The sequence below is a fragment of the Callospermophilus lateralis genome, chromosome 13 (genome assembly GCF_048772815.1).
Source record: "Callospermophilus lateralis isolate mCalLat2 chromosome 13, mCalLat2.hap1, whole genome shotgun sequence".
NCBI lineage: Eukaryota > Metazoa > Chordata > Mammalia > Rodentia > Sciuridae > Callospermophilus > Callospermophilus lateralis.
In genome coordinates this window covers 29,721,449-29,746,904 of record NC_135317.1, presented here as the reverse complement: position 1 = coordinate 29,746,904, position 25,456 = coordinate 29,721,449, and the positions used below count along the sequence as shown (strand labels likewise).

General features: G+C 39.0%; 1 protein-coding gene and 1 pseudogene across 1 annotated transcript in view; one reads left to right on the top strand and one right to left on the bottom strand.

Annotated features, from left to right (window-relative positions):
- Positions 1 to 25,456, top strand: part of Ccdc3 (coiled-coil domain containing 3) — a 111,750-nt gene that overhangs the window by 74,574 nt on the left and 11,720 nt on the right. The window lies entirely within an intron of this gene.
- LOC143379658 (E3 ubiquitin-protein ligase RNF5 pseudogene) lies at positions 18,593 to 19,119 on the bottom strand (annotated as a pseudogene).

The window sequence follows — 25,456 nt, the reverse complement described above, 5'->3', positions numbered from 1 at the left end:
ATCATGAGGATAAACAATGGATACTCTACTGTCTATTGCATTGCCAACATTTTTGGACATTGTAATGGGATTTGAACTTACAAAGCACATTAAATACTGTGGGTTATCCCAATAAACCATCAAGGCATGCATACAGATGTCTGGTTTCTGATCTAATGTGTTAGGAGAGCTTCGAAGTCACAACTCCATCCTGACAAATAGAAGAGTTGTTGTTTTTAGCTTTTCCATCTTTTAAGATTTGACAGAGAAATGAGGTCACAGGACAAATTGTTGCCTCCAAAACTGGAGAAATAAGTTGGATACAGGGAATTACAACTCACTGAAGCAGAAACTCCCAAGGGAGCCAGGACCAGAGTAAGACAAGCCTGAACTGTAAAACTGACGAATTGCTGGAGGCTCAGAGTAGACAGGTCTGAGAGTTCAAAACTCCAGGTGGCCCAGTCACAAGAGCCCCGTGCTTTTGCGAGTTTTACCTTCAGCTCTACCAGGTCCTCACAGTAAACTCTGAAGGAAAAATCCCCTGTGCTTCTGGCAGGAGGGGAGAAAGAGGAGCCCTTGTGAAAGATGCCAGAGCGGTGTTTTTAACAAGTCTGCCCTCAGGAGAAGGTGTTTAACCGGAGCCTCACCTGCTGGGGAAGGGAAATACTCAGTTCTCTCTGGTTCCAGTCTTCCCTGTGGTAGAAGTAAAATATTCAGTTCCAGCCATCCTGTCCCGAGAGGAGAAGACCTATGAAGTTTGTGTGAAGGTCACAGGTTCACTTAATCCTAAGACTAAATGACGCTCTCCTTCACACAAACCTGACCACTACACTCCTAAGGTCCAAATACTGGGGTTGAGTTTTATGTTTCTTTCAGTAATGGGGATTGAACCCAGGGTGCTCCACCACCGAGTTACACCCAGCCTATTTTTTATTTTGAGATGGGGTCTCACTAAGTTGCCCACACTGGCCTTGAACTTGGGATTACTGGTGTGGACCACCACACCTGATACTATCACAGCTTCTTTTTACACAGCATATCATGCCCACCCTTCACCGGAAGTGTATACAGCATATTGGAAGGCAAAAAAACAGTTTAAAGATGGGGAACAGGCATCACAATGAGAATCAAACGTGGCAGGCATATTGGATTTAGAAGACTAGGAATTTTTTAAAATAAACATAATATGCTTTAATGGAATATTGGATGATATACAAGAGCAGATGAATAATGTAGACAGAGACATTATCTTAAAGACTCAAAAAGAAATGGTAGAAATCAAAATCACTAATGGAAATGAAGAAGGCTTTTAGTGGGATCATTGGTGGCATAGTCATGGCTGAGGAAAGAATGACAACAGAAGTTTCCAAAACTGAAAAGCAAAGGAAAAAAAAAGAAAGATGGGGAGGAAAGGAATAATATCCAAGAATTATGCAACTACAAAGATGTAACATATATGTAATAGGAATACCAGAAGAAACAGAGAAAGGAGTACAAGCAATATTTTAAGCAATAATGACTAAGAACTTCCCCAAGTTAATGTCAGATGCCAAATCACAGACACACAGAAGTTTGGAGAAACATCAGGCAGGATAAATGTCAGACTATTCCTGGGCATATCATATTTGAACTTCAGATAATCAAAGAAAATCTCTTGAAGCCAGAACAAAACAACACCTTACCTATAGAACAATAATAATAATATCTTTATTACCTAAAGGTAATAAAGCAAATTTCTCATAAACCATGCAAACAAGAGGATGGAGTGAAATAAAGTGATGAAAGAAAAAAGCCATGAACCTGGAATTCTGTATCCTGTGGGATTATCCAGCCAAAAGTGGAGTAGAAATAGGCCTTCGCAAATGAACCAATTTTTTTTTTTTTTGTATCTTGTAAGAAATGTCAAAAGAATTTTGGAGGGATGGAAAACTATAGCTCAGAAACTTGGATCAACATGAAGAAAGGATGCACATCAGAGAATAAGTGAAGGTCCAATAAAAATGGTCTTATTCTTAATCTGACAGATAAGTTTGTTCAAAGTCATAGCAACAACATATTGAATTACACATGCCTTAAGCTTATAAGTGAAATGAACAACAGCAGTGATACAAGATATGGGATTAGGAATCTTTTGTTATAAGGTACTCATAACTTGCCATCAGTATAATGAACTTGGATTACTTGACAATGCATGCTAACAACTCTAGGGCAACCAATAAGTTTAAAAAGTATAATTGGTATGCTAAGGAAGAAAGAAAAATCATAAATCACTCAATGACACAAAAGGCAGAAAATGCATGGAAGACAAAAATAGGAAGATCTATACGTCACAGAAAACATTAGCAAATATGGTATTATTGTAACTAAAAGACGGATTGTTAAAGTGGATCAAAACAGCAGATTATGCGTTCTTCTCAAGCCCATGTGTAACATTTATCAAGATTGGTCTAGAATGTGCTCTGAAACACACATTAACAAGTGTTAAAGGAATGGAAATACGGTGTGTGTTCTCATAACAAAATGGAATTAAACTAGCAATAACAAATAATAGGTGAAAATTTCTCAAATACCTGGAGATTAAACAACATTGTCTTGTGTGTTATTCTGAACTAAGAAGAAATTTAATACTTTGTTATATTGTATTTTAATTTGTTGGATGCAGGGAAAATAATACTTAGGGGGAAATGAATAGCTTTAATGCATATATTAGAAAATAAATGCCTACAATAGTAACCTAAATTCCATCTTTAGAAACTAGGAAAACAAAGGGCATATTCAATCCGAATCAGCAGAAGAAAAGAAATAATGAAAACGGAAGTAGAAATCAGTGAAATTGGAAACAAAATAAAACAAAAGAACAACCACAAAAAACTAGCAAGCCCCTATCCTGGTAAGTAAGGAAAGAGTGAGGACATAAATCAATATTATCAGGAGTGAAAGAGGAGACATCACCAATTCTCTTTTTTTTAATATATATTTTTTAGTTGTTGATAGACCTTTATTTTATGTATTTATATGTGGTGCTGATAATGGAACCCAGTGTCTCACACATGCCAGGCAAGTGTGCTACCTCAGAGCCCTAGACCGATTCTTGAAAGATAAAATCTGCCAAAACTCAGAGGAAGAGATACTCTGAATTGTCATATATATTAAGGAAATTGAATAAATCAATAACCTCCAAAAATACAAAGCACCAGGTCCAGATGTGTTCACTGGTATATTCTAAGTATTTAAGGACAAAATCTTACCAGTTCTATAAACCTCTTCTAGAAGACAGAAGCTGAGAAAACACTTCCTAAGTCATTCTACAACACCAAGATTACATCAATACTAAAATCAGACAGGGACATACCAAGAAAACTACAGACTGTTATTGCTCATGATCATAGATGCAAAAATCAACATAATTCTCTTACAACTCAAATCTGACAATTTAGAAAAAGTTATACACCACAACCAAGTGAGATTTATACCAGGCACGCAGAGCTGGTTTAATATTTTTTTTTTTTTAAAAAGTAATCCGTCGTATCAACAGACTGAAGAAAAAAAAAGTCATATGAATGTAGCAATAGATGCAGAAAAAGCATTTGAAAAAAATTCACACCCATTAATGATAAAAATTCATAGTAAGCTTGGAACAGAGGGAAAAGTCTATCTCAATGAAGAACATCAACAGAAAATATTTAGCTGATATCAAACTTAATGGTGACAAACTCAAAGCTTTTCTTCTACAAATGGGAACAAGAGGAGGATGTCTCCTGTTATTGCTACTTTTCAATATAATGTTGGAAGTCCCAGCTAATCAATAAGACATGCAAAGGAAACCAAAGGCAAACAGATTGAGAAGGAAAATGGAACTTTGCAGATGATAGGACTTATGTAGATAATCTGAAAGAATAGACCAAAAAAAAAAACCTCCTAAAATTAGTGATTATAGCAAAACTGCCAAATATATTTAATATACAAAAAATCAACCACTTTTCTATATACTAGCAGGGAACAAGTCGGATATGAAATTAAAACATTCTCATTTAAATTAACATTTACCCAAAATGCAATACTCAGACCTTGTACATATTTTGTTAGATTATACCTGAGGAATACTACAAAAGTCTGACATCAAGAAATAAATGGAGAAATATTCCATGTTCATAGATAGACTCAATATTGCTAGGATGCTGTGGTTTTTTTTCTAATTTGATATATAGGTTCAACGGAATTGCAATAAGGCAAGTTATTTTGTGGGTATTGACCAACTGATTCTACAGGTTATATAAACAAGCAAAAGACCCAGAATAGCCAATACAATATTGAAGAAGAACAAAGGTAGAAGGCTGACACTACCTGAACTTCAAGTCTTTTTAAAAAATATTTATTTTTTTAGTTGTAGTTGGGCACAATACCTTTATTTCACTTATTTATTTTTATGTGGTGTTGAGGATCGAACCCAAGCTCTCGCATGTGCGAGGCAAGTGCTCCACCGCTGAGCCCTGAACTTCAAGTCTTAATGTAAGACAACAGTAATCAAGAGCATATGGTATTGGCCAAAAAACAAACAAACAAACAAATCAATAAAATAAAGAGCCTGGAATTTGGATTCCAAAGAATCCAAAGATCAAATTTGTTTTTTGACAAAGGAACAAAAGCACTTCACTGGAGCAAAAATAATCATTAACAAATGGCATTACAACAACTGGATATCTACATGCAAAAAAAAAAATCTAGACAAACCTTCCACCCTTTACAAAAATTCACTCAATAGACCCAAATGTAACACACAGAACTCTGAAAATTCTAGAAGATGACAAAATAGGAGAAAATCTATGACTTTGGAGATAGCAATGACTTTTGAGATGCTAAACAAAAGGCATCCATGAAATAAATAAGCTGGACTTCATTAAAATTAAAAACTCCACTCTGCAAAAGATAATGTCAAGAGAATGAGAATGCAAGTCACATTGCAAAAGACATCTGAAAAAGAATTGCTTTCCTTAAAGTTCTACAATAGGAAAATGAAAAACCTGCTTTTAAAATGGGCAAAAGACCTGAATAGAAAACTCAAGAAGATATATTATTGGTAAATTACCTTATGAAAAGATGTTCAACCTCACATGCCATCAGGGAAGCCAAGTGTAGCAATGAGATGCTACCACAACACCAATTAGGATGGCCAAAACCCAGAACACTGACAACACCAAGTGCAGATGAGGTTCTACAACAGCAGGAACTCCAGTTCATTGCTGGTGGGAATGCAAAATGGTATAGCCACTTTGGAGACCCTCTGGCAGTTTTTAACATACTCTTACCATATAGTCCAGCAATCAGGCTCTTTGGTATTTGCCTAAATTGAAAATTTTCATGTTCATATAAAAATGTGCCCACTGATATTTATAGCAGATTTTTTTTCATAACTGATAAAAGCTGGAAACAACTGAGATGCCATTCATCCATTGAAGGGTATCTCTATGACATTCTAGAAAAAGCAAAGCTGTAGGTACAATAAAAAGATTAGTAGTTTCCAGGGGTAGTGGGAAGGGAGGAATGAATGGGCAGAGTAGAAAATTTTTAGGTCAGTGAAAATATGGATACTAAGGTTTTTGACTATACATTTGTCAAAACCCACAGAAGATACAGCACCATGAGTGAGCTCTAGTACAACTATGGGCCCTAGGTGATAATGATGAATCAATGTCAATTCATCAACCATAACTAATGGGCTACCCATAGTAGGGAAGTTTGTGCACACATAGGGACACTTATATGGGAGTTCTCTATACTTTGTTCACTTTTACTGTGAACCTAAAACTGCTCTTGAATTTAGGATATATATATTCTTTTTTGATGTAATGTTTTCCTACCCAATGACACAGAGCCTCTGAATTCTCGCAGATCCTCTGGGTGGGGAGGATCCCTATTAAGAACTCCTGCAGAGACGAACACATAGGCCACCGTTCCTAACGGTTTGTGACTGCCCCTCACTGTCAAAGTTTTACATCCATTTGTGCTCATCCCCATGAGGAGTAAGACTTGGCCCAGAGCCTGGAATGAGCACATTGCACAGAATCCCTGTTCTTGCAAGTCCTTCTTGCTTCAAATACCCTCAACAGCATAGATTTCTCAACCTCAGCATTATTGACATCTGGGGATGGGTGATTCTTTGTTATGGAGGCTGTCTGGGGCATTGCAATGTTTAGTAGCAACCCTGATCTTTACTCTCTGATACTAAGAGCATAATCCCCTAAGTCATGACAACTAAAAAGATCTCTGAACACTGTCAGATGTCCCCAGGGGTTGAGAACCATCACTCTAGAACATGGTGTTGGCTGTTAACCCAGAGATAGCAACCACAGTCTACTGAGGCAGTTGTTCATTGTACAAGGAAGACTATAAATAATATCCCCTCCATGTCTTTACCATCTGACTAAACCACAGAAATGTTAACGAATGAAGGGCAATTTTCATTCCAATCATGGAAAGAGAACCTTTTCCATAGTCCACAACATTAGTTAACAGAAATTAGTTAATAATTCCTTGAAAATGTTATTTATTGCCCTATTTAACATCTGCAAATCACTTTTGTGACAGATACATCCGATTTGAGGGCTGCCCATGGCGAGTCAGTGACTTATTATCACCAAATAGAAAAGAACTGAAAAATGTTACCCAATTTCCTGCAGAAACTATTTTATAATCTCTTGTCCTGGACAGCTTTTAAAAAAGATTAGAGACCCATTTGATGAAAATGGATTGGCGGAAATTGAGTGTAGAGCGTGGGCTAGCTGACACCGGGACTTCTATTCTGACTCTGCAATGATGGAAAACCAAGGCACTCCCAGCTCATCATCTCCCATTATCAGATATAAGTTCTTGTACTATTATTTTTTTTCTCTGCAGACCTCCCTCTAATGTCTTTTACCTTCATCTAATTACAAAAGAACATTTTTAGCGGCCAGATATGAAACAGAAAATTCTTTGTCATTCTGGCTTTTCTCTTCTTGTGCGCTCCAAATGTTACCTTGCCCCACGGCCACCTCATTCTTAACTTGCGATTGTTACATTTTCATGTAATGCTTTACATTTTTACATTTGACATCACCCTGCCCCACCGAGTTCCATCACACTGGCACCATTACTCCCATCTTAAAAAGAATCATCTCAAGAAGTAAAGTTCACCAGCTCGGAATCTTAGATGAACTTGACCTTGAGGCATGATGGACCCTGATGGAGCTTGGAGCAGGGATGGAATCTGGTCCTGGAGAGTCGCTGAAGGTGAGGGGTTCATGCAGTCAGCAACAGTGTAGCCCACCAGGCTCCTCTGCAAAATCCCTTCCTGCAGTGTGGCCGGGAGTGAGCATATGGCCGAGACAGGCAGAGTGGACTCTGTTCCCCAGGGTCTGTATCTGGTGTCTGAGTAGGAAGGTGCCATCCCTCAACCCAAGCACTTGGGCTTCACAAGAAATGTGACAGCCTCTCAAGCAGAGGTAGCCATCTCATGAAGTTCTTCATCCAGACCTCACAGCCCCTGAGAGAAGGCAGTCCTGCTCCTTTTTGGTAACCTTAAAGGACAGATGATATAACATGACAGGCACAAAAAGTAAAACAGACAGGGAAGCAGTGATTCACTTTCATGTTGAACTTCAGCTTCGTCGAGTCAATTGGATAGTCCCAGTTGGCCTGGTCCCTCACCTGCAATTAAGGTGATCTGGATGCCCCCAAATCTGCTCCTTCCTCTCCCATGGGGTCAGGGGTAAGTAACTTTCATAATAATGATCCTGTGATAGAGACCTGTCTGTCCCCTCACTTTGGATGTTGGTGTGTAAACCCCTTCAATGGAACACGAGCCCCTTGTGACCTCAGCTGGCTCTGCAGGAGGACCGACAGTCCACAATTGCTGCTCCAGGGATGGAATGATGAGAACCGAGGACACACGGGCTTCATGCTGTACCCCACCAGGCTCCTCTGCAAAATCCCTTCCTGCAGGGAGGCTGCACCGGCCAGGCTGGTAGATGAGTCAACGTGGATGAAATTATATCTCAGCAGTCAGTGTTAAATAGTCACCTCTTAGAGGGATTCTAGAAGGAAGATCACTGAGAGTATTGAACCTCTTATTTAAGAGACAAATTTGGTGGCTAAATGCAGTCCCACGAGAGGCAGGAAGATGGTTCACTTCATCTCACTGATCTCCCTACCAAGGATGCTAGGGATCAGAATTCTGAAGAGGGCTGGAGGGAAATTTAACAGAAAACTGAAGGAAAAAACATCATTTCAAACTTTCTTTTCCTTTTGCTGTTTTCTTTATGCTGTTCTTTTCTCCCATGCCTGTGAATTTTAAGATTTTGGCTTCCTGGGCTCTCAGAGAGCAAGGACTGGATTTGGTATAGACAAACGTTGGAATGTCTGGCTGTGGCACTGGCTGTCTTTCCTCACGTGCCTTGGGCCACGGTTGTCCCAGCACCTCCTCTAAGCCCGGAGTATGTCTATATTAAGTTTTATTTGGACAGCGTTGCTTTGCCATTTCCTTGACTGTGTCTTAACATGCTGCGGCCCTGGGTGTGCACACCTGCATTCCTTGACATCTCCCATATGCCCCAGCATCGCCTTGAGGTTAGAAGAAATTAGACAGTTACTTACGACTTGGCAACCTTCATTTCTTACAGACCTTTCTCCACTGCGGTTCCTGTTCTGAATATTGTGTATGTTTGAGATTGATAGGACCTGAACATCTTGTTTGGGCTTTTGAAATGCGGATTGAATTTCACTTGAATTGGAAAAAATTTCTGTTCCAGATGATTCTAATGGGGTCCATGGGATTCTAATATGGTTTGAATTGGCTTAAATAGAATCAGTGTATTCATTAGGAAATGAGCCACAATCCCTCTGGAGTGTTTTAAAACAATATATATTAGAGAATTCCTTCCTAAGCTTTGATATTATTCTTCTTTATTTATGTGGTGGTTATGATCATTTGTAGAGATCTATGTTAAATCAAAAGAGACCTTTTCTTTTTTGCCATTTTGTACCATAAATAACCTAGTTTCTATTAAGAAATCAACTTTTTTTTTTTTTTTTTTTTTAAAGAAAAAAAGGAAAGAGGGCTGTTATAAGAGACTTAGGAGCTGAAACAATCATTCAATTACATGGGCTTTATCTGAATCTCGATTTCAACAAACCAAATACAGTCAGACTTCTGTGTCCTCAAGTTCCATACATTTGCAAATTCAACAAATCACGGATTACACTCAGAAAAAAAATTGTATCTGAACTAACATATGCAGATTTTAAAGAATCATTATTCCCTAGACAATATGACAACTATCTACATAGCATTTGTTTTAGGTAGTATAAGTAATCTAGAGATGATTTAAAATATAAAGGAGAATGTGCATTGGTTATATACAAGTCCTCTGCCAGGCTTGATCATTTGCAGATATTGATATCTCCAGGGGATTGGCTTTCAAACCCCTCTCCCCCATTAAATCCCAACAGATCCATGGTATACTTGCATAGGTATTAGCTATATGGACCATTTATTTAAACTGTGAAATTAGTTGTTTGTTTTTTAAAATATCCTTACCAGCTACAGGTGCGTCTTACAGATGAGATCTGGGATTTCCTTTAAAATACTCAGCAAAAAGTAGTTAAGGGCAAATGGAGAGATGAAACAAGGCAAAAATGTTAGGAATTATTGAAAGTAGATGATAATGGAAGTTCACTGTACTAATCGTTTTATGTTTGTCTGGAAATTTCCATAAAAATATTTTTTAAGAGACCTTTGGTGGAAATGAAAAACAGGAGTGAACACATTTCACACTGACTGATGTGAAGAGGAATAGAAACTTGGGACCCATTTCTTTGCTGCTAAAAATCTTAAAATACATTAAGTTGTTTTGGGGGTACTGTTTTACTCATCATGCTAGTGCCCACAGTGTTCCCTAAGTTTTCTTCATGTATTTTTATATTTAGAAGTATAATAAGTACACTTATTAATGTCCTCATAAAATGTCCTGTGATCCCTAGAAATACTCCATGTCCCAAAGTCTGTGCTGCCTGTTCTGAGCTTTCTTCTGCTCAGTGTTTACATGATCTTTTTTTTCCATTCCTTTGCTTTCAAACTGTTCATGTCTATGAAAATAAACAGCCTTTGTGTCTAGTTTGATAAGCTGTTTATTAGTGTTTAGCCCACTCATATGTAATGAGTGGGTTTAGTCTACCATTTTGCTCTTTGCCATTTTCCATTTGTCTCAACTATTATTTGACCTCTATTCTTGACTTGTTGGAAAAACAGGATACACAACAAGGAGAGGAAGCCCTCTCAGTATGGATAGATGCAGAATTCTGGGAAGCATAATTACACCACATTCTTTGAATATAGTGCTTCCCCAGGACACAAATCCAATACATCCTGAATAAGGCTCCCAAGAGCAGCTATCAATGTCACTTTCCACCCCATACATGGAGCAGAGACCAACGCTAAATCACTGCTGCCTTTACACTCCGCCTGTATGTCAGACCATACCATGGACAAGTGCTATTTTTTCTCTGGAGTCTCCTAAAGGTGTTTCACCTTGCCCAGTACCCTACCCCTCATCCAGTACTGGAGCCCTGTTCTGCACTCCAGCTGAGTCATAGGGTGGCCAGCTGAACTCTGCTGTGGCCCAGCCTCTCCTCTTAGGAATGGCACCTCAAATACCCCACTGCACCTACAGATTCTGGAGCCTAGTAAGGCCTGTCCCACTTAGCAAGCTGGCCATGTGGGAGTTTCCAGTTTTTGTCCTGCCTGTTTTTTTTTACCTCATATTTAAAGTTTGAGCTATAGCAGCCTAGTTCACCTATCCCTTGAGCATAGTACTTGACTCTGGGCACAATAGTATGGACTGGAGAATTTGAGATGTGGATTCAGACCATAAAGTTTCTGGGAAAATGTGAGAAATTGTCCAGGAGTATTTACCCTGTTGACAGAGATGACTTGGAGAAGATGGGTTGGCTGTGTACTCTTACCTTGGAAAAGAAGTGGATTTATTCTGTGTGACTCCAGAGGCAAGAGTCAAAACCACACTTGTTACATCTCCTTATACATATGTGGGTTTACCTTTGGGACAGGAAAACCCACCTATTGCAAAGTACAGTATGCTTGCATTTGCAGGCCAATGGATGGAGTTAGAGAAGATAATGCTAAGTGAAGTTAGCCAATCCCAAAAAAACAAATGCCAAATGTTTCTGATATAAGGAGGTTGATACATAGTGGGATAGGGATAGGGAGCATGGGAGGAATAGATGTGCTTCTAGATAGGGTGGAGCGGTTGGAGGGGAAGGGAGGGGGCATAGGGTTAGAAATGATTATCCAAAGTACATGTATGAAGACACGAATTGGTGTGAATATACTTTGTATCCAACCAGAGATATGAAAAATTGTTCTCTATGTGTAATAAGAATTGTAATGCACTCCGCTGTCATTTATAAATAAAAATAAACAAAAATATATAAATAACAATAGCTTACCAAAGGAAAGAAAATAGAGTGTATGTCAGACATGGACAGAGTAACTTGCCATGGGGGTGTTCTTGGGAAAGCAGACATGAACTTGCTGGAGAATTTGCTCAGGCTCTGCCTTCACAGGTGAGAGGTGTCTTACAGGACCTCAGAAAAGTGAACTTGACAGGTCTAGATTTTTCTTTTCCTTTGTGATGCTGGGTTTGAACCCAGGGCCTTGTGCATGCTAGGAAAACACTCTACCAACTAAGCTATGTCCCTAGTTGAAGCTATTCTTGATGAGTGGGTTCAAAGGATTTTAAAGAGGGAAAAGGACAATTTTTTTAAAACTAAGATTGGCATCTATTGAACAGAAGCCAAAGAGGCACAAGTACAAGCCAGCGGGGGCACTCTGACAGCTCTCCCAGTGCCTGGATTCTCAGCCCCTTCGTTCCGTGTCCCTCTGAAATCCCCAGGTCTTTTGCTCCTTGATTGGATTCTGCTGGTACCATGTGCTTCGCTTAGAATACCTCTGTCTCCCAAAACTGCCTTCACCCTTGAATAGTACTGGTGGCCCCTTCTTGTTCAACACACAGAAGTTTCTGGAACTTCAGGATGTACCTGTGCTCAGTATTATCTGAGTGCTGCTCACGCCTGCCACGTCTACCTCCCATCTTACAAAATTGCCAAGTCTTCACTGAAAATCTCTAGCTACTCACTTTACCTCTTAGATTCTTCACCACGTCCCCCTAGCTCATGAGACCCAAAGTGACCACATATTTTAGACAGTCTCATACATATTCATGCACAGGACAGAAAAGTAGGAGTTGCAGAGTGGATACTCCAGTTTCAAAGCCCATGGCTCCCTTATGACATTCAGAATGAGAAGTCAGGGATGTGCAGAGATCTGTGGAAAGGCAGTGGATTAAGAACAGGAAAATGGATTTCAACCCCAGGCCCCTTGTGGAGTTTGCACCTGGCTGTTCCACTTAGGCTATTCTCAGAATCATCAGGGTTTGGATATTCTTAGGCTAAGTGAAACGTGACAGATTGGCTGCCATGGCAACACTGTTATAAATTCTGTTTTGGCAATGAGTTTTCATTTGGGAAGGCATTCTAGGATTTCTCCTTCAACCCACAGGCCTAGGGTTTCCTAAAGCATAACAGAGCTCATTTCTGCTCACAAGTGGTTGCAGCCTACAGCTAGGCTCTGTGCCTTCACCAACACACCCTGGCAAGGTGGTGGAAAGGCAGATTGGAAATATGAAATATCCTGCTTTTTGTCTCCTCCACTACTTTCTGGGAGATTCAGATAGGTCCTCAGAACTGAGAGCTTCATTTAGAAGGCTGCATAGCCTATGCTAAGGAGACCAGGTGCTAAAAGCAGCAATTGAGGCCAGCACAATTCTATAGCACCTGAAACCAGCCTCCTTCAAGGCACAAAACTCAGCTCACAAATGAATCTCACACTGCTCCATTAATCCGCTGTCTCCCACTTTCCCTACAAAGCATACCCATTCCACGCAAGTTGGGAGTGTGAGTTGCTGAGTTCAAGGATCCTTATCAACATTTGCAAAGATACACATGGCAGCTGGGTCCAAAGCCTGTGAGCTTGGAGTAGTAGTACTGACTTGTAAAACAGACTGAGGTTCACTGAGAGAACCCAGCAAGTTCCAAACAGGGGGCCAGTGTGGCGAGGGATAAAGATGACTTCAAATGCAGACCTTATCATGGTACATAGTATACAAATGACTGATATATATATATTTTTTTTTCCAGAAGTAAACCCATCCGTTTACTCTTTGAAAAACATAATTGGCTTTCATTCTTGCCTCTACAGGATAAATGCAAAAAGAGAGATTTCCAGAGACATGAGACCTGGCAGAGGGATTCAGGAATGGCTTGGTGAAAGTGGCATCAGAGATTGGCCCTGGAGAGCAGAGCATTTCAGTTGGTGGGAATGAGGTTATGCCAGGGGGAAGCATTAGAATAAAGACTCAGGAGTGATGTTTTGAGTGTGCTCAGGGAACAGTGAGACAAGTTCAAGGCGCCTGTAATTTAGGTGCTTGCCAAACAGTAGCAATACCAAGACTCTCTCAGGGCGGCTTCCAGTTGCCTTTGGAAGTTTTGAGCAGACACGCAACATGATGCAAGTGTACCAGCATGTGCTCCCCAAGCAGGGGACATCACCCAGAGATTACTTTCCCTTCCAGAAGAATAGACGTACAGATGGTGGGCCGGTGGGGAGTCTGTGGGACTTTCTTCCAATCTGGTTTTGTCTAACCAGTTTCTTTCCTGTGTTCTGAGGCTTTCAAAGCATCCAGATGGTGTGCTTCCCCCAGCTGACTTTTAAAATAAGTGATTTATTCTTCAAATCCAGCAAGGGATTGTCTTTCTTATCTCACTCGGGCAAGGGGGCAGGAAAGGAAAGATGTTGTAAGTTTGTATACTGAACATTTGGCAAGTATCAGGAGGATGTTTTCCCAAGACCAGAAGGCCCCCGGCTCCCTCTCTAGGCTGTCAATTGGCACTTGAGCAAGTGTCTCTTTCTTCCCATTCCAAACTACGAGACATGACATCTCAGTCGGCATTTTCTGCCAGATCCAGCCAAAGGGAAGAGGTTTGATAGAAACTGAAGCTCCTTAGGAGTTCTGCAAGCCTGACTCCTCCTCTGTACCACATCCTGGGACAACTTGAGCTCCCTGGGTTCCCACCAGAAGGCAGCGCCTGAAGGTGGGGCAGGGTAGAGGATTGAGGGTGGAAGAGGATGTTGTGGAGAGAAGGAAGAAGGGAGGGCCGCCGGTCAGGACGGCTTCTGGAACAGAGTGCTGTAGCATGCAACATGGGCTTCGGGGTCCCAGCCCTTGTGCACCTCCTAGTTCTCACAGAGGCTCTGACATCAGTTACCCACTTTTGTGGAAGAGAAAAATAGGCTCTGTGAGGTTTGGTCAAGGACATATATCTGCTAAGAAAGGCAGCGGGCAAGTTCTTGGACAGCACACCTGAGAAACATCTCCAGACGCAGAGAAGCTGGGACCAGAACTGGAAGGAGGCCCAGGAAGCCAGGGGTGATGCTGGAGCCTGTGCTGAGTGGGTAGGTCAGGCGGCAGGCTTTATTCACAAGCCCAGCACCTTCACAAGAAGGCAAAGAACAATCTGGAAGAAAAAGTTGATCTGTAAGGAAGCAGATGCTAGGAGGAATCAGCAGGGGTGGAAAAGCTTAGGGAGTCAAGGAAAAGGGCCTGGGAGGTGGATGGTGGTGGCAATTGCATGACGGCTGAATGCACTTCATGTCAATCAACTGTCCTCCTACCCAAGCCATTAAGGCAGTTCATTTTATGGTCTATATATAATTGTTACATTTTTGCATGATGAAAAAGTTTTGGAGGTTGGTCGTATCACAGTGTGAATGTATTTAACACTGCTGAACTGCACAGAGAATAGATAAGATGGTCAATACTATGTGGATTTTATCACAGTAAAAAAAATATATATATATATATACATATAATTTTTTTTTTTAAAAGATAAGGCCAAGCTTTTTCACTGGTCAGTGAAGGCTGGCAGTGGGCAGGGCTACCCGGTTCAAGTTCAGTCAGAGGGCCCTGGGCCTTGGCTGACCCTCACAGCAGACATATACAGGCAGCCTTGGGGACAGGCAAACAGCACAGAAGGGCTGCAGCTTCAGAGGATGCATGAAGTTTACAAGTCCAAAGGTCACCTCTTCTCAGACTCCAGTGGAATTTGACAGTCATTAAGTTTTTAAAAGCTGAGCAGACTGACCGTCCTTCCTCACTCAAGTTGTGTCCTTAATTTGTTTTAAATTGAATACCCAGACTGCTCTCAAGTGGGATTATAGCTGGAGATGAGAAGACGGTCACCTGCAGTGGTGGTTTTAAGTTTTATTGTTTGGTGATTAAAGCCACTATGTCCCAGACAAATATCTTAACATGTAGTTTGCCCATGTTTTTCTTGTGAGTCATAAGGAGGTGGTTGGTAACTGAGAAGAATGATCTTAGATGGGCTGCTAAGCCTCTGGTTTGCAAGTCAATTATTCTCCTTTTAAGACCTCAAGTGTTCCCACTAGCATTTGGCCTGTTGCGGAGATATGAGCATAGGGACACAACCTTTTAGGACAGATGGTCTGATTTCAAGTTCAAGTGGTCTAAGGCAAGTGACTCTCAGAGCTTCAGTTTTATAATCTATAAATAATGATAAAAGCAAAAACTACCATCTGGGTTAAGCATCAGCATCAGAATTTAAAAGGGAATATGTCCCAAACTACTAGCCTAGTATATAGTAAATGCTCAATGAATGATACCTAACACCAGGCTGTCATGAAGCACAAAGGTCCCTAGTCTAGTGAGTTTTCTGCCTAGGTAGATAACCACCCCTCTCCCAGCTGGAAACAGATCTGAACTGTCTATACATGATGTCCCAATGCCTCAGCATGCTTAGCAGATGTTCCTTTTTCATTTGAGAGGACATACTGATGGGAATCCTTCCTGACCAGCTGCATGAAATTTGTGACTTGTGGTTGGGAAGCCTCAGTTCCACTCATGACCAGGCTCCTGGATGCTGCCTGTCCCTTGTCTAAACCTTTCCTTTTCTGAGTATAGCTTTTCTTACCTAAAATTGGAACTGCAAAGTCTTTGTGATTCACGCAGGGTGAGGACTTAGCCACAGCACATGTCCCTGGGAGCTAAAGCCATGGCTCTGAGTGGGGCACCCAGTGTGTGCTGAGTGTATACAGACAGAACTGCAAGGCTCCCAGGTGAATGCAAGAGAAATGCAATCCAGGAGCTGACAATCTCTCCAAAGACAACGACACTTAAATTTGTGTTCTTAGGAATGAGTAATATCTTAAGCATGTGTGAATACACTGTCTGTGTAAGTGTAAGTGTTACAAGTAAAACCACAGCTTCCTTTACTCTGAGTCCTGGGTCCTCCCCAGAGACAACCATTGTTATTATGGCTTGGATCTGCAATGTACCCCAAAGGCCAAATGCTGAAGGCTCAGACACCAGCCCATATTGCTATTGGGAAATGGTGCAACCCTTAGAAAGTGGGACCTAGGGGCTGGGGATGTGGCTCAAGCGGTAACGTGCTCGCGGCTCTGGGTTCGATCCTCAGCACCACATAAAAATAAGATGTTGTGTCCACTGAGAACTAAAAAATAAATATTAAAAAATTCTCTCTATCTCTCTTAAAAAAAATTAGTGGGACCTAGTAGGAGGGATGTAGACATGCCCTTGAGGAGTATCTTGGGACCCTTGTGACCTCCTACTGTGCTTCTCAGCCACCATATGTGACCAGCTCTGCTATGTGCTCTCCATCATGATGCTCTACTCACCATAAGCCCACAGCCATGGGACAAAGCACCCATGGAATGAAACCCCCCAAACTGTGAGCCAAAATCTTTCCTCCTTTATTTTCTCAAGTATTTTGTCCCAGTAACATAAAACTGACAAACTCACACATTAACAGTAAAAACCCTTCCAGACCTCTGACTAGGACTTCACCCACGTATACAGGCACCTTTAAAACTTAGTTATGTTTTTTTTCCATGAATGGTATTATTTATATGACTAGTTCAAAAACTTGATGGGTTTCTTCTTCCCACTTGGAGATCTTTCCCTTTTCATCTTTTTAATTGCAGATAGCATCCCATAGGTTTGATAGACATTAAAGTTGTTCCTTTTTTTTTTCCCAATCTGCAGTGATTATCCTTGTTTATCCCCCTAGAGAACATCTGTGCATATTTTTCTACATAGATAATGAAAGGAGAGGAAAATGCAACTTTTATAGGTTAAAGCCAAACATAAAATTTCATGGCTTTATTCCCTGACTAGGAATAAAAGAAAGAACCAAGAATGTATTTAAGAAAAAATAATGGGCAGGGAAACTGATCACAGAAGCACATACTTTTGAATTAATTTTTAAAGTTTAACTTTGTAATAATCAAATACTATGTGGTTTTTAATCCATTCAAAATATGTATGGAACGATACAGGTTTCTTAGTATATTTTAAGATCTTTATGGAATCCTTCTGTACTTTAAGAATTTTAGCCAAGATATTTTTGGGAAAAAAATCCTATCATGTTATATAACTAATAAAAGCCATATGGTGTTGGTAATATTAACCTATAACTGACTAGGACAAAGTTTGGCCATATTAGACCTTAGTCTGATATATCAGACCTTAGTCTAACTCCTAAAGACAGAGGCAATACAAGTGCATGGGAAGGGCAGAGTATTTACTACAATGGGTGAACAATTGGTTTTCTGTTCGGAAGAGTTTTACTTATATGCTTGCTTCATGCCTTATACCCAGTTAGAGGCAATTCAAAGATATAAATATAAAAAATAAAACCTTAAGTCAGTGTGAAATTTTTAGAAAAATAATTGGTGACAAACCAAAATACTAAGACATTTTCTTTACTTCTAGTAATTTTGCTTTCCAGTATCAGTCCTAAAGAAATAATTTTGATACAGAAAAATGTGGTGTTTTGAAATATTTAACATTACTTAAAATAGTACAAAATTTAAGAACAGCTTGAGAGTCCTGTAGAAAGTGTATGGTTAAGTAAATTAAGAAATAATCTTAAATGAAATTGTTGTAGCCATTAAACTAATGCAACACCTCGGCTATTTTATGCAATGGAAGTTTTTTTTTTCTTTTAAACATTTTACCTTTTCTATTGAAATTGTAATAAAGGAGGTAGTGCGGGGAGTATTTGGAGTCAGAACTCATATTAGGCAATGGGGAGAGAAAAATTCAATCAACAAGAGGAGGAATGGAGAAAAGTTAGAGGGAACCTTCTCCACCTTTCAACCTCAAATCAAAAAAATCAGGGGAAGCAAAAGATTAGGGGAGAGAAGAAATGGGCACTCTTTTCAATCTGGCCTCCTGCCCCAGGGCTGGGAGCGAGTTACTTCCTAGCAAGGTAGTGAGAGTTCAGAGGCAGGTCTCTCATCCTCTGCACAGATGTCCCTGCTCCTTCCCATTCCCTCCTGGAAAGTGGCCAGGGTTGGCCTCAGCCAACGGAAATGGAGGGGTCAGGGAATGGCGTTCCAGAAGTAAGGAAGGGACCCCCCAGTTCTGAGCCTCCTCTGGCTGGAGGTGGGCAGGAAGGAGACAGCTCAAATCCAGAGCAGCCAGAAAAAGGAGAAGATGGCAAGAAACAGGAAGAGGGAATTCCGCCAGCTGGAGGCCGGGTGACCCTGTCCCAGATGCGTCCCTGCGGAAAGGCTCACGAGCATTGAAGAGAGTTGGCGCCGTAGGGAAAAGCACCAACACCCAATGGGAAGAGAAAACCCCTGGATCACCAAATGGCTGGAGTCCCCCCCTGTTCTCTGGAGCAGGTTGCTGGCTGGGGGTGAGGTGAGTTTCCAATCTGGGATCCTGGGGCTTCTGGCTCCCTCGTCCATCAAGCAGGACAACCTTCTCTCTGCTGATGCCAGCTTTGCACATTGGACACTCTTGCTGCTCTGGCCGTGTTTCCAGCCCCTGAGGAAGATAGGGCCAACAGTACAGATGGCCACACACACTGACCACAGCTTCCTGAATGGTCTCTGAACATACGTTGTGTTCGAAGGTTGCAACTGCTCCGACCTACTGGAAGTCTGGACCTTTAGGGGCTCCAATCCTCCACCTCTAATAATGCCATGGCCAGTTCTGTCCCCTGCATCACTGGGCCCCCGCATACCCTGGCAATGGAAGTTTTAAAAACAAAATTCACAAAAAGAAAAAAAACCACACACACACACACACACACCCTAAAATCACTGTGTTTTAAGAGACAAACATCAGCAAATTACAGAACAGGACTCTCCAGTACTCGTTTCACTCACAGAAATATCAATTTGAACTACTCTCCATAAACAGAAACAACTTCATAAGTGTATCAGAGAAATAAGAAAAGATAGTTTTACATTACAAACATTCTCTGTGCTGCTAGAGCTTGGTGAAAGGGTAGAGATTCACCTTTCCACTTCTGGTTGTATAAGACAACCTAAAAATTCCCCCTTTTCTCGTCATACTTCCTGTTTATTTGATTCCTCTAGAGAACTCTAACACAGTCCCCATGGACCCAGTTAACATCCAGTCTAGTAGAGCCAAGTGAAGGACTTCCCCAGACAAAACCAATCTTCAAAACTGTACTAAGTTCCCACTTCCTCAGCTGTTCAGAACACATACCCTATAAGGATCTAGAACAATTGGGAAAGCATATAAACATCAAAAAACAACAACAACAACAACAACAAAAAAATGAAGCACCGGTAACTGATCCTAAAGAGATGGCATGAACTACCTGACAAAGAATTTGAAATAATTGCTTTAAGGAAGCTGATCAAACTTCAAGAAGTATATGAAAACAAGTCAGTGAATCAGGAAAACAATATAAATGACCAAAACAAATGAACTAAGAGATTAAAATGACTAAATATTTCTGGAACTGAAAAATCAATGAATGGAATGAAAAATGCAAGAGAAAATCAAAAGCTGAATTGATCAAGCAAAAGAAAGAATCTGAGCTCAAAGATGTTATTACAAAGATGTAATAAATATTGGATGTTATTTCAATCTCCAATGTTATGTGGAGATTGAAAAAGAACAAAAAAAGCTTTCAGAGTGTATGGGCTCACATGAAGAAAGCAAAATTTTAGTTATAGGAGCTCAAGAAGGAAAAGAGAAAAGAATATGAAAGCTATTTAAAGAAATAATAAGAAAACTATTTGGATAAAGATACAAATATTCAGGTAAAGGAAAGTCAAAAGTCTCCAATCAGATTCAATCCAAACAAAACTACACCAAGACATTATAATCAAATTGTCAAAAATCAAAGACAAACAGGATCCTGAGAACAGCAAGAGAAAAACAAATCACAAATTAAGGGACTTCCAATAATAGAGCAGATTTCTCAACAGAAACTTCATAAACCAGGAGAAAGTGGAATGATACATTCCAACTGCTAAAGCAAAAGACAAAACAAACAAAAACCTGCTAACCAGAAATACTATATCCGGCAAAGCTATCTGCAGAAATGAAGAAGAAATAGAGACTTTCCCAGGGAAATAAATTCTGAGGGGTTCATCAGCAAATCTGTCTTGAAAAAATGCTAATGGAGTTTCTTCATGCGGAAAGAATAGGACATTAATTAGTAACATGAAAACATAAAGGTATAAAACTCACTAGTAAAAATAAGTACACAAATTCAGAATACTCTGATATGTAATGGTGGTACTTATCTCTAGTATGAAGGTTAAAAAGACAACTATTAAAAAACAATAGCTACCATAATCTCTTAAGAGAGTCACTGCATAATAAGATAAAAACAAAATGTGGGGTGGGGTGGACTAAAACTATAGATTTTTTAAAAATGGGATCAGTTATTAGTGTAAAATAACCTATTGTAACTATAGGATATTTGATGTAAGCATAATGGTAACCACAAAGCAGAAAGCTATCATAGATACCCAAAGGAATAAAAAAATACCCTGGAGAAAAATCATCTAACTACAAAGGAAATTATCAAGAAAGGAGGAAACAATACCAGAAAACAATGAAGAAACAATGGAAGTGATAAGATGCCTTACCTATCAATAATTACCTCAAATATAAAGGCATCAAATTCTCTTATTAAAAGACACAATCCAGGGCTGGAGTTGTAGCTCAGTGGTAGAGCATTTGCCTAGCATATTTGAAGCACTGGGCTCCATCCTCAGCACCACATATAAATAAACAAATTAAACAAAGGTATTGTGTCCTTCTACAATTAAGAAAAAAAAACTTTTTTTTAAAAAAGACATAATCCATTCCAGTGGTTGAATGGATCTTAAACAAGAAAAGACCCAATTATAAGTTGCCTACATAACTTTACCTGTGAGAACATTTCACTTTTAAAGTTAAAAGTGAAGGAATGGATGAAGATATTTTATACAAATAGAAACCAAAACAGAGCAGGGATGGCTATACTGAAATAAAATAGATTTTAAGTTGAAAACTGTCACTATATAGTAACAAAGGGATCAATCCACCAAGATATACTATTGTAACTATATAGGTGCCCCAACAGAGCACTTAATATAAAGCAAATATTAATAAATTTGATTTGTATGCAACACAATGAGATGCAGTATCCTACTTTGAGCAATGGACGTACTATGCAAATAGAAAAATCAGTAAGATAACATTAGGCTTAACCCATTTTATGCCATTGTTCTAAATGTGGAACACCTATGAAAACTTAAATATAGTACATTTCATAATTATATATCAGAATTTATTAATATAAAAGTTATAGGTTATGATTTCTAACCTGTTTAAATGCACATGTATTAATTTCATTGAAATAATCAGAATTGAAAACTTGGGACTTAATGATCAAATGGACCAAATGGAAATATATTGAACTATTCAAGAGCAGCAGAATTCACATTCTTCTCAAGTTCACATGGCATATTCTGCAGGATGGATGTATTAGGCCACAAGTCTTAACAAATTTAGAAGACTGAAATCATATCAAGTATCTTTTCCAGCCACAATGGTATGAAACTAGAAATAAGTAATGGGAGTAATTTCAGAAAAATCACATGCTCCTGAGTATACAGAAATTTAAAGAAGAACTTTTAAAGGAAATGAAAAAATATCTTGAGATAAAACAAATATGGAAACAATATATCAAAACTTATGGGATGTAACAAAATCAGTTCCAAGAAGGACATTTATAGCAATGAATTCCCACATCAAAAAAAAAAAAAAAATCCCACTCAGCTAGTAGAGTGTTGCCTCATATACACAAAGCCCTGGGTTCAATCCCCAGCAACACACACACACACACAAAAAAAAAAATCACAAATAAGCAATCTAACTTTACCCTAACAGCAAGAAAAATGAAGGAAATAAAGATCAGAGAAGAAATACATGAAAGAGAGACTAGAAAAATATAAAATACCGATGAAACTAAGATCTGGGGTATTTTTTTTAAAGATAAAGAAGATTGATAAAACTTTTGCTAGACTAAGAAAAAAATACTCAATTAAAATCATAAATAAAGGAGGAGAAGAAATCAGAAGAGACACTACAGAAATACAAAGGAATCACAAAAGACTCATACAAACAATTATATGCCAACAAATTGGACATCTAGAAGGAAGGGACAAATTCCTAAACACATATCACCTACCAAGACTCAATCATGAAGACATAGAAAGTCTAGGGCACAGGGTTGGGGTGGGCACAGCAGGAGAAAGAGAGAGAAAATAAGTGAAGGAAGGAACTCTGAAAAGATGAGTCATAAGGTAGGAGACTGAATCAGTGGTAAAAAGTCTCCCATCAGAGAAATGCCTAGGACCAAATGGCTTCACTGCTGAATTCTACCAAACATTTGAAAAACAAACCTCAGTCCTTCTTAAAACACTTCCAAAAATTGAATAAGAGGGAATCCTTCCAAACTCATTTTACAGTATTCCCCTGATACAAAAGCCAGACGAGGACCCTACAGAAAAAGAAAAGTACATGCCAAAATTTCTGATGAAAATAGATGCAAAAATTCTTAGCAGAAATACTAGCAAACCATTTCAACAGCAAGAAAACCAACCGCCGTGATCAAGTGGGATTTATCCCTGGATGTGAGCATGGTTCAACTTAGACAAATCCATAAATGAAGTATAGCACATGAATGGAATGGAGGACAGAAACCTATGATGGTCTCAACCCACATAGAAAAAGCACTTGATAATTTCAACATCTTTTCATGATAAAAAAAAAAAAACACACTCAATAAATTAGGTTTAGGAAGAATGGTGCTAATACAATAAAGACTACGTGACAAACCACAGCTAATATCATGCTCAATGGTGAAGAGGTGCTTTTCCTCTAAGGTAAAAAATCAAGACGAGACCCTCAAGTCTCCCAGTTCAACAGTGTGCTGGAAGTCCTGGCTAGAGTAATTAGGCAAGAGAAAGAAAAGTCCTATGAATTGGAAAAGAAAAAGTTAAATGGTCCCTGTTTGCAACAACATGATCTTATTATAGATAGAAAACCCTCAAACACACAAAAAAATAAATGAATTCAGTGAAGTTTCAGGATATAACATCAATAGATAAACTCAGGAGTGTTTCTACACACTAACAAATTTTCTGAAAAAGAAATCAAGAATGCAATCCCATTTATAATGGCTATAAGAATAAAAATTCTTAGGAACAGATTTAACAGAAGTGAAACATCTCTACAGTGAAAACTATTGAAAATATTGATGAAAGAAACTGAAGATGACATAAATGGATGTGGTCATGAACTAGAAGAATGTAATATTGTTATAATGTTCATACTAGCCAAAACGACCCACAGATTTAATGCAATCCCTATCAAAATTCCAGTGACATTTTTCACCAAGATAGAAAAAAAAAATCCTAAAATGTGTATAAAATTACAAAAGATCCCAAATAGCCAAGGCTATTTTGTGAGCACATAGCTCAAGTCATCACATTATCTGACTTCAAAATATACAACAAAGATGATGTAGTAATCAAAATAGCATGGAAGAGGGCTGGGGTTGTAGCTCAGTGGCAGAGTGCTTGCATAGTACATGTGAGGCCCTGGGTTCAAACCCAGCACCCCATAAAAATAAGTAAATAAAATAAAGACATGCTGTACATCTACAACTACCAAAATAAATAAATTAAACCCAGCATGGAATAAGAACAGACACATTGAACCAGGCTAACCAAAGACAGTCCAGAAGTAAATCCACACCAACATTCAATTTATTTATTACATTAATGCCAAGAACACAGTCCAGGGAAAGGACAGTCTCTTCAATAAATGGTGCTGGGAAAATGAATATCCACAAAGAATGAAATTAGACCCTCATCTTACACTATTTTTTAAAAATCAATTCAGAATGGATTAGAATCTTAACTATAACACTTGAAACTGTTAAAAATAAATAAAAATAAACCACTGGAAAAATTCACAAAAGGAAAGCTCTAGAACATTGGTCTGGGCAAGGATTTTTTGAATTTGACCCTAAAAGCACAGGCAACAAAGCAAAAATAGGCAAATTAGGATTACATCAAACTAAAACCTTTCTGCAAGACCAACAAAATCAGGAGGCTAAAGAGGAAGGCTATGGGATGCAAGAAAATATTCACAAACCCTATGTCATGTCCCATAATGGGTTAACATAAAATATATATATATATATATAAAGAACTTAAACTCAGCAGCAAAACAGCTTGATGGAAATACGACCAAGGACCTGAATCAACATTTCTCCAAAATGACATAAATGTCCGATAGGTTAAGTATTAGCAAAGTCCTCAAGGAGGAAATCATGACTCATCACCTACACCTGTCAGAATGGCTAACACCAGGGGGTAGGGGAGGGAGAGTGGGATGTGGGGGCATGTTGGTCAAAGGATATAAAGTTTCAGGTAGGAATACTAAGATCTATTGTACATTAATGTGAATACACACAATCACAATATACAGCTGAAATTGCTAAAAGAATAGAGTTTTTATATTTATTTTTTAGGTGTAGATGGACACAACACAATGCCTTTATTTTTATGTGGTGCTGAGGATCAAACCGGGGTCCCGCCCGTGCTAGGTGAGCACTCTACCACTGAGCCACAATCCCGGCCCCAAGAATAGAGTTTTTGAAGAGTAGATTTTGTGTTCTCACTACAGAAAATAGGTAATGCAGGTTAACTCCATTTAGCCCTTCCACAGTATATATGTAATTTGAAAACATGATGTTGCATGTGATATATGCAATTTTACTTATCAATTTAAATATAAGTTTGAAATTTTAAAAATTTAAAAAGTAGCATGTTATTAACAGGCTAAAAATCTTGCCAGGAAAAAGGAATAAAAGTCATCTTTGGTGAGATTTAGGTGACTATCTTTTCTTAGTAGCTTCCAATTTTTAAAAGATTAGCAAATGATAGTTTTATTATCTCATTCAATGATTCTGCTCTTGAGGACTAACTATGTGTCAA